The following is a 7,144-nucleotide window of genomic DNA, read 5'->3' as shown; positions in this document are numbered from 1 at the left end:
CCAGACATTGATATTGGAGCAATACCAACTCCTTCTGTCCACCAGTCACCTTTTACGTCACTCCATCAACCTTAAACATCAATATCCGGCTTTACTACCTAAAAATAAAGACAAAGAACAATGCTGTGACGTAGCCACCATTTACCCTTGCCCTACAAACACAAACGGCGACTGACCTTCCTGCGGGAACCCCCTCACCCGGTGTGGGGCGCTCTGCCACGGATTTAATCCGTCTGCATCTGAAAGATAGTGATGACAAAAGTCAAAGGGTTGCATGAGAACTTAACAGCTCCAGCCATCCTGTGTCAATCTAGGAATGCCACCTAGAGGCCAAACTACACTCTACACTACAGATTTCAAGTCCCCGAGCCTTGTCCTATTACACCTATATGCCAGACGGTGCAGCAGGGCAGAGCAGCTCCAGAGAAAACCCACACAGGCACCCGTGATACAGCAGATGACAAATGCGGGGAAGCAACGAGGAGAGAAAACTCTCAGTGAGAAGAATGACCGCAGCCACATCGAAGAGCTAAAGCAGAAGACACGAGATACCCAGTAGAGACAGAACACACAATAGACAAGCTGCACAACGTGCACTGGGACTGCTCTGCCTGGCACGCCTCAGCGCTGTGATCGAAAGGGAGACTTGCCCTTTAGGGGCCCTAAAGGGGCCCCTTCTTAGACATCCCCATCTCTGAAGCTGACTCAATATTCCCTCCCGGCGAGCCCCGACCCGACACCCCGCTTGCATCCCCTCAACTTATCTCTCGGACATCCAGGGATGCGAATCCTCCTCAGGTGCAAAAGAAGGCCGCTCACCGTCTGGGAAGCTCCTGCCGTCATCGGGCTGTTGTCTCTTAGTCGGCTACGATAAAAAAAAACCAAACGTCAAGGCCTGAAATTAGCGGCACGTGGCCCACTACAATTCTTGTACTCACCATCTCCTAAGATGGCCGGGGTCCTCGGGCCGCACGCTTCGGCCGCGCTCCGAGGCTGACGCCACCGTGGCAGGCTATACCTGAGCTACGAGGAGACAGGCCATGTGGCATTGCTGAAACCCGAGTGGACCCTCGCTCCTCCCTCCCTCCCCGACTCGCCGCAACTCCTCGGCCGTTGCCGAAGGCTACCCGGACGGCACCGTCACGTGGAAAAGGTCAAGGCTTCATCGCAGAGCTTTGCGATACTTGCGGAGGGGTCACGAGGGCGGCGAGCCGGGTCCGTCGGCCGTTCTGCGAGGGGGTTCGGCGTAATGCAAGTGGACCGCCTAAAACGCACAAATGACAATGGATGCTAAGGGCTGCACCAGAACTTGGCACCCAAGCAAGAACAACTTTTTCTTTTCAGCGGCCACTGCTTACCTCGCTCACTTGACATTGACTGCTGAGATCCGGCTTTACCTCCTAAAAATGAGGACAGGACAACAGTGGAACAGAGCCACCCTGTTACACTTGCCCTGCAAACACAAACGGCAACTCACCTTCCTGTGCGAACCCCCTCACCTAGTATGGAGCGCTCCACCACAGATAGAATCGATCTGCGTCTGAAAGACAGTGATGACAAAAGTCAAAGCGCTGCATGAGAACTTAAAGGCTACAGGCACCTCGTGTCAATCTAGGAATACCATCTAGACGGCAACTACATCCTACACAACAAATTTCAAGTCCCCAGGCTTTGCCCTATCACACCTATAATGCCAGACTATGCAGCAGGGCAGAGCAGCTCCGGGCCAAACCCACGCTGGCCCCTGTGACACGGGACATGACCAACAAAGGGGTGCAACACGGAGAGAAACTCTCAGTGGGAAGGATGGCCGCCAGCACCTCTAAGGGCTAAGGAAAAAGACACACGACGCGAGAAGCCCAAAAGACGCAGAACACACGATAGACAAGCGACACAAGACGCACCAGGACTGTTCTGTCCTACGTGCCTCAGCATCGTGATCCAAAATGAGACTTTCCCTATACGTGGCCTAAAGGGGCCCTTCCTTGGACATCCCCGTCTCCCTCCAGAGCTAATTCAAAAATCCCTCCGACGAGTCCTGACCCGGCACATCGCTCTCATCCCCTCTGTGAGGCGTAGCCCTCGACTTACCTCTCGGCTGTCCAGGGATGCAAATCTGCATCAGGTGTGAAAGAAGGCCACCTCGCCATCTGGGAAGTTCCAGCCGTTGCCAGGATGTTGTCTCTTAGTTGGCCACAAGAAAGAAAACCAAACGTCAAGGCGTGAACTTAGTGGCACATCAGCCAGAACCCGACAGTTCCTCTACTCACCCTCTCCTAAGAGGGCCAGGCTCCTTGGGGGTCGCACGCTTCGGCTGCGCTCCGAGGCTGACGCTGTCATTGCGGCACATACCTGGGTTAAGAGGAGACAAAGTGATGCGGCATCGCTGAAACTTGAGCGGACCCTGGCGCTTCCCCCCTCCCGGACTCGCCGCAACTCCTCGGCCGTTGCCTTCACGTGGAAAAGGTCAAGGCTTCGTCGCAGAGTCCCGTAATACTTGTGGAGAGCTCACGGGGGCGGCGAGCCGGGTCCGTCGGCCGGTCGGCAAGGGGGGGGGGGGGGGGGGGGGCGGCGGTGTAATACTAGTGGACCACCTAAAACGCACAAAAGACAATGGATGTTAAGAGCTGCACCAGAACTTGGCACCCGAGCAATAACCGCTTTCTTTCCACCCGTCACTGCTTACCTCGCTCACTTGACATGGACTGCTGAGATCCGTCTTTTCCTCCTAAAAATAAAGACAAAGAACAATGCTGTGACGTAGCCGCCATTTACCCTTGCTCTACAAACACAAACGGTGACTGACCTTCCTGCGGGAACCCCCTCACCCGGTGTGGGGCGCTCTGCCACGGATTTAATCCGTCTGCATCTGAAAGATAGTGATGACAAAAGTCAAAGGGTTGCATGAGAACTTAACAGCTCCAGCCATCCTGTGTCAATCTAGGAATGCCACCTAGAGGCCAAACTACACTCTACACTACAAATTTCAAGTCCCCGAGCCTTGTCCTATTACATCCATACACCAGGCTATGCAGCAGGGCAGAGCAGCTCCGGGACAAACCCAAGCAGGCAGCCATGACACAGGAGATGACAAACAAGGGGACACTACGAGGAGAGAAAACTCTGGGCTAGATGAGCACAAGGACCAAGAGAATGAGGAATGAGATGACCTAGGCGAGACCAGCGGTGAGCCGACTAGGCTCCAAGAACCCTGGCAGAAGAGGACGCTAACAGAAAGACTTAATCCAAGAACCGCAAAGATGGATGCCCGAGAATTGTATGGGCAGAATCCTCTAGCTGTCTTCGCATTCTTACAAGTCCTCATCCCCTGTAATGGATCATTGTGGTGCACAGCTGTCGATGCAGCTCAGAACAAGACCTGAAAAGACACCCGACTCAACATTGCTAAAGAGACGCGATTCTGATGAAGTTCCAAGCTCAAGAGTCAAAGGATCGATGGTATCAGCACCACACTGAGGAACACCAAGAGAAGAGATGCTAAGAATAACGCCCAGCATTTGCAATAAGCAGCTCAGAGGGCTAAGACAAAAGACCTGTGACACGAGATGCCCAAAAGACAGAGAACACACAATAGACAAGTGACATGCACCAGGACTGCTCTGCCCTGCACACCTCGGCATTGTGATCAAGATTTTCCCTTTATGTTGGCCTAAGGGTCCCCTTCTTGGGTATCCCCACCTCCAAATCTGACTCAAAAATCCCTCCTGGCGAGTCCCAACTCAACACTCTGCTGTCAGCCCATCTGTGGGTCACAAGCCTTGACTTATCTCTCAGACGTCTGCCTCGGGCACAAAAGAAGGCCGCCTCGCCATCCGAGAAGCTCCCGCTGTCATCGGGCTGTTCTCTCTTAGTCGACTGCCACAAAGAAAACCGAACAAACATCAGTGCATGAACTTAGTGGCACCTCAGCCAAAACCCGACAATTCCGCTACTCACCATCTCCTAATAGGGCCAGGGTCCTCGGGCCGTACGCTTTGGCCACGCTCCGATACTGACACTGTCATTGCAAGGTATACCTGGATTAGGAGGAGACAAGGTGATGCGACATTGCTGAGACTTGAGCAGACCCTCACTCCTCCTCCCCCTCCCTGACTCGATGCAACTCCCCAGCCGTTGCCAAAGGCTGCTCAGAAAGACCCTTCGAACGGAAAAGGTGAAGGCTTGGTCGAATAGTCCCATAATATTTTCAGAGGGCTCACAAGGGTGGCGAGGCAGGTCTGGCAGCAAGGAGGCTCGGAGAATACAAGCAGACCACCTAAAACACACAAATGACAACGGATGCTTAGAGCTGTACCAGAACTTGACACCCAAGGAATGACAACTTTTTCTTTCTGCCTCTCACCGCTTACCTTGCTCACTTCATTTTGACTGCTGCGATCCGGCTTGACCTCCTAAAAATAAAGAACAATGCTGTAACGTAGCCACCATTTACACTTGCCCTGCAAACACAAACGGCGACTGACCTTCCTGCGGGAACCCCCTCACCCGGTGTGGGGTGCTCTGCCACGGATTTAATCTGTCTGCATCTGAAAGAAAGTGATGACAAAAATCAAAGCGATGCATAGGATCTTAATAGCTCCAGCCATCCTGTGTCAATCTAGGAATACCACCTTGAGGTCAAACTACACCCTACATTACAAACTTCAAGTCCCTGGGCCCTGTCCTATTACACCTATATGCCAGACGGTGCAGCAGGGCAGAGCAGCTCCAGAGAAAACCCACACAGGCACCCGTGATACAGCAGATGACAAATGCGGGGAAGCAACGAGGAGAGAAAACTCTCGGTGAGAAGAATGACCGCAGGCACATCGAAGGGCTAAAGCAGAAGACACGAGATACCCAGTAGAGACAGAACACACAATAGACAAGCTGCACAACGTGCACTGGGACTGCTCTGCCTGGCACGCCTCAGCGCTGTGATCGAAAGGGAGACTTGCCCTTTAGGGGCCCTAAAGGGGCCCCTTCTTAGACATCCCCATCTCTGAAGCTGACTCAATATTCCCTCCCGGCGAGCCCCGACCCGACACCCCGCTTGCATCCCCTCAACTTATCTCTCGGACATCCAGGGATGCGAATCCTCCTCAGGTGCAAAAGAAGGCTGCTCACCGTCTGGGAAGCTCCTGCCGTCATCGGGCTGTTGTCTCTTAGTCGGCTACGATAAAAAAAAACCAAACGTCAAGGCCTGAAATTAGCGGCACGTGGCCCACTACAATTCTTGTACTCACCATCTCCTAAGATGGCCGGGGTCCTCGGGCCGCACGCTTCGGCCGCGCTCCGAGGCTGACGCCACCGTGGCAGGCTATACCTGAGCTACGAGGAGACAGGCCATGTGGCATTGCTGAAACCCGAGTGGACCCTTGCTCCTCCCTCCCTCCCCGACTCGCCGCAACTCCTCGGCCGTTGCCGAAGGCTACCCGGACAGCACCGTCACGTGGAAAAGGTCAAGGCTTCATCGCAGAGCTTTGCGATACTTGCGGAGGGGTCACGAGGGCGGCGAGCCGGGTCCGTCGGCCGTTCTGCGAGGGGGTTCGGCGTAATGCAAGTGGACCGCCTAAAACGCACAAATGACAATGGATGCTAAGGGCTGCACCAGAACTTGGCACCCAAGCAAGAACAACTTTTTCTTTTCAGCGGCCACTGCTTACCTCGCTCACTTGACATTGACTGCTGAGATCCGGCTTTACCTCCTAAAAATGAGGACAGGACAACAGTGGAACAGAGCCACCCTGTTACACTTGCCCTGCAAACACAAACGGCAACTCACCTTCCTGTGCGAACCCCCTCACCTAGTATGGAGCGCTCCACTACAGATAGAATCGATCTGCGTCTGAAAGACAGTGATGACAAAAGTCAAAGCGCTGCATGAGAACTTAAAGGCTACAGGCACCTCGTGTCAATCTAGGAATACCATCTAGACGGCAACTACAGCCTACACAACAAATTTCAAGTCCCCGGGCTTTGCCCTATCGCACCTATAATGCCAGACTATGCAGCAGGGCAGAGCAGCTCCGGGCCAAACCCACGCTGGCCCCTGTGACACGGGACGTGACCAACAAGGGGGTGCAACACGGAGAGAAAACTCCCAGTGAGAAGAAAGGCCGCCAGTCACCTCTAAGGGCTAAGGAAAAAGACACACGATGCGAGAAGCCCAAAAGACGCAGAACACACGATAGACGAGTGACACGACACGCACCGGGACTGTTCTGTCCTACGTGCCTCAGCATTGTGATCAAAAGTGAGACTTTCCCATCGTGTGGCCTAAAGGGACCATTTCTTGGACATCCCCGTCTCCAGAGCTAATTCAAAAATCCTTCCGACGAGTCCTGACCCGGCACATCGCTCTCATCCCCTCTGTGAGGCGTAGCCCTCCACTTATCTCTCGGAGGTCCGGGAATGCGAATCCAGGTCAGGTGTGAAAGAAGGCCGTCTCGCCATCTGGGAAGTTCCTGCCGTCACCGGGCTGTTGTCTCTTAGTTGGCTACAAGAAAGAAAACCAAACGTCAAGCCGTGAACTTAGTGGCACACTGGCCAAAACCCAACAATTCTTGTACTCACCATCTCCTAAAATGGCCAGGGCCCTCGGGCCACATGCTCCGGCCGCACTCCCAGTCTGACGCCGCCGTCACAGGGCATACCTGAGATAAGAGGAGACAAGGCCACGTGGCATGGCTGAAACTTGAGGGGACCCTCACCCCTCCTCCCCCCCTCCCCCAACTTGCCACAAATCCTCAGCCATTGCCAAATTCAACGTGGAGGGCACCTTCAAATGGAAAAGGTCAAGGCTCCGTCACAGAGTCCCGTGATACTTCCAACAGGCTCACGATGGCGGCGAGCCGGGTCCATCAGCCGGTGGCAAGGCGATTCAGCATAAAAAAGTGGACCACCTTAAACATACAAACAACAACGGATGCTTAGAGCTGCACCAGAACGTGGCAACCATGCAATAACAACTGGTTCTGTCCACCGGTCACTGCTCACCTCACTCATTTGACATTGATTGGTGATACCTGGCTTTACTTCCTAAAAATTAAGACAAAGAACAATCTGGTGACATAGCCACTGTTTACACCTCCCCTGAAAAGCTGAATGACAATGGACCTTCCCGGGGGAGACAGGGCAAAAC

At 53.8% G+C, this 7,144-nt stretch overlaps 3 long non-coding RNA genes across 3 annotated transcripts in view; all 3 read right to left on the bottom strand.

Moving 5' to 3' along the window:
- The window catches only part of LOC125330285, a 440-nt gene extending 232 nt beyond the window's left edge, over positions 1-208 (bottom strand). Inside the window, exons 1-2 of the long non-coding RNA XR_007205445.1 lie at positions 177-208; positions 50-98 (exon numbers count right to left, since the gene is read on the bottom strand). This is a non-coding gene — a long non-coding RNA (uncharacterized LOC125330285). The remainder of the gene's footprint in view (positions 1-49; positions 99-176) is intronic.
- A 3,749-nt stretch (positions 209-3,957) lies between these two features.
- LOC125329821 lies at positions 3,958-5,372 on the bottom strand. The gene is made up of 5 exons (XR_007205287.1): positions 5,247-5,372; positions 4,485-5,173; positions 4,371-4,412; positions 4,221-4,276; positions 3,958-4,037 (listed from the first exon to the last, which is right to left on the bottom strand). It is a non-coding gene; the product is annotated as an uncharacterized LOC125329821 (long non-coding RNA).
- A 1,074-nt stretch (positions 5,373-6,446) lies between these two features.
- LOC125329820 lies at positions 6,447-7,055 on the bottom strand. The gene is made up of 4 exons (XR_007205286.1): positions 7,000-7,055; positions 6,782-6,905; positions 6,577-6,656; positions 6,447-6,499 (listed from the first exon to the last, which is right to left on the bottom strand). It is a non-coding gene; the product is annotated as an uncharacterized LOC125329820 (long non-coding RNA).
- Between the last annotated feature and the right edge of the window lie 89 nt (positions 7,056-7,144).

This window comes from Corvus hawaiiensis, chromosome 9, assembly GCF_020740725.1.
Source record: "Corvus hawaiiensis isolate bCorHaw1 chromosome 9, bCorHaw1.pri.cur, whole genome shotgun sequence".
Classification (NCBI taxonomy): Eukaryota; Metazoa; Chordata; class Aves; order Passeriformes; family Corvidae; genus Corvus; species Corvus hawaiiensis.
The sequence above is the reverse complement of the archived record's forward strand: the minus strand, read 5'-3'. Positions and strand labels throughout refer to the sequence as shown.